Source organism: Triticum urartu, chromosome 2A (assembly GCF_056163025.1).
Source record: "Triticum urartu cultivar PI428250 chromosome 2A, HENAU_Tu73, whole genome shotgun sequence".
Lineage (NCBI taxonomy): Eukaryota > Viridiplantae > Streptophyta > Magnoliopsida > Poales > Poaceae > Triticum > Triticum urartu.
Window position 1 is genome coordinate 44,774,250 of NC_141874.1, and position 2,848 is coordinate 44,777,097.

The window sequence follows — 2,848 nt, forward strand, 5'->3', positions numbered from 1 at the left end:
TAACGAATATTTAGGAACTTAAAACTGATACGGATAAAAATGTTTTATCCATAAAGCTCGACTTGTTGAAATAACAAGTTCAAGAGTTGACTACAATGAGGTTGTTTTCATCGTAGCGATGCTTAAAGTCGGTTCGGGTTGAACTAGCAATTAATACATATTTCAAACATGAGATATGAAACATGGATGACAATAGGATTTCCAGCTGATGGAAATGAAACCAAGGACTTGCATGTGTTACGGTCCAAGGCATTTTGTCTATCCAGAGGATGCTAGTAAGGGTGCAAACTTCAGAGTTCCAGCGATGGACAGAAGAGAGCAAAATGGAGTTTGAATCTTCGTGCTTTGACGAAATGGTCAAAGGGTTTTGACTTCATGAATGGGTAAGAAGATGCTTGTAATTCAAGAAAGTAAGTGGGAGCGTAATAATATTTCTAAAAACCTTGTGTGCTTGACACATTGTTAATTGGAAATAAATTTCTTGACACGAATTAGGACTTCATTTGAAATTATTTTTTGATGAAGTGCTTAGGCTAAATAGCCTCAATATTAGGCATGATGATCTATGGAGATAGATTTACCTAATATGGCTAAGCAATGAATACATATTGACAAGGTGCTAAAACCTATTTAGCATTTAAAACGCTAAGGAGTGATTCTTGACTAAGTCACGTGGAAAGAGTTTTTACAAGACTCGGTGTCCCAAAACACTGAGGAGTAAAATACATGATGGAGATTCCACACACCTTCGTGTTTTGGATTAATCATGTATTCCATGGTATGTAAAAACAACCAGATATGTCTGATACTCCCAAAGAGTTGCGAGTATGCATACTAAAGTGATCAAAGTAATGATCATGGGACAACAGTGAAAGATGTCATTGAGTACTAGAGTAAGAACTGATGATATGTTTTCTCGCAAGCGGAGATCATGAAGAGTTCGTTGTAAAATGTTATATTGATACAGTCTTCATCTTTTCTCCATGCGATTTTCGATTTAAGTTAAGGGTTTTGTGTGATACACAATATGGTGGCACGGTAGTTGGAAATTGTTCCCAACATGATACTGTAGCGAATTCTATAACAAATGACTAAGTATGTTGACGCTTTAGAAGCAAAAAACAAGATGTTGAATCATATAGTTCATTCATGAACTTAGTATGGTTCCAAGATGGCTTTTGTCAATGGGATACTACTGAAGGTAGTTTCTCCATAACTCAGTCTGAGGAATCCAGGTTCGACCTGTGATTCACATACATAAAAGCCAAGTCCGCACAAAATATGAATTTTGTGAAAGCGTGAAAATGTGAGGATATGCAAAGATAGACACGGCGCTGAAGTTGTCAGATCCGATGGACATCATGCTATACCACATGCGAAGCATTTTTTACACCAGTATGCCATAGGTGTAAAGTGCATTAGCATTAAATGGATTATTGACTCTAGTGCAAGTGGGAGTCTGTAGGAGATATGCCCTAGAGGCAATAATAAATGATATTATTTATCTCCGGGTTCATAATTATGTTTATGTTCCATGCTATAACTGCAATGATTCTTGAGTCTGCAATATCCACGAGGCTCGGAGGAAGACTCATATGCACGTGTGGACTAATAAACGGTAAGAAGTATTCCTAGTCTGGCCTCTAAGACTAGCTCAAGTGTTGCATGATGGTTCTGTTTTCCTGATCATGGGCATGTCTATGCCAGCAATTTTGAGGGAACAATGTTAAGAGAACATTTGTGTCGAATCGACCCGGATTGATGTTATGCTAAGAGATTCGGTCGTCACAAGTTAATGGTACATAACACAGAGATGGTTAACGTTTGCATAATTCCTTAGACCATGAGAGTATCGAGTTTCTTCATACTTGCTTCATGAACTTTGGGGTTTGTTAAACGTCATCCGTAAATGGGTGGCTATTACGGCGGCTTATGGGTTCATGGAAAGTGTGTCAAGTAACTTGATAGCTCAAGATTGGGATTTGCTCCTCCGACGATGGAGAGATATTCTCGGGCCCTCTCGGTGTTATGGTATCCATCATCGTGTGGCCAGACACGGTGTGATTTGATCACAGGGATGCCGCAACACGGAAACGAGAAAATAGAACAAAACCGGTAACAAGGTAACTAGCATAGTGGACAAGTCGTTGATCCACGGGGATGCAAGTAAACCTCACCTCGGGTATTTGTAACATATCACGAAGCAACAGGAATAGCACACGGAAACTGGAGGTTCACTCAAATATTCACTTGTGTGGGTATAGGGGTCAATATGGGTGTCCACGGCTCCGATGTTGATCATTGATCGGAAGGTGTTCTAGTTCATGTCTATACTTCACCGAACCTATAGGGTCACACGCTTAAGGGTCATCTATCTGCTGAATACTAGACAGGGAGTCTGAGAGAAAGTCACCGGAAAAGTTTCGGAGACAACGGAAGAGTTCCGGAGAAAGAAGACCGAAAGAGTTTTGGTAAAATGAAAAAGTTGTTTCAGAATATATTATTAGGTCAAAATGGTTTCGGCACTCGTCTGGAAATTCTTAGAGGGCCCAGAATTGGTCTGGGAACTTTTGGGAATTTTCGGAGAGAAAAACCGAAAATGTTCCGGAGCTGCCGTAACCGCTGTTGTTGCTTTTCGCTGATAAAAATCACCACACCGGAAATGTTTCGGATCATGCCCAGAATAATTTTAGAGGGTTCCGGAAATGTTCTGGGATCTTCCGGAATTTTTCAGAAAAAATGTTTCGCGGAAAACATCTTGTCTCAGCACGAGGGGACAAGATCCCACGAATTGGGGATTACATGTTTGGTGGCTTTTTGTCTAGGGAGCACCCTTGTTTCTAGGAGA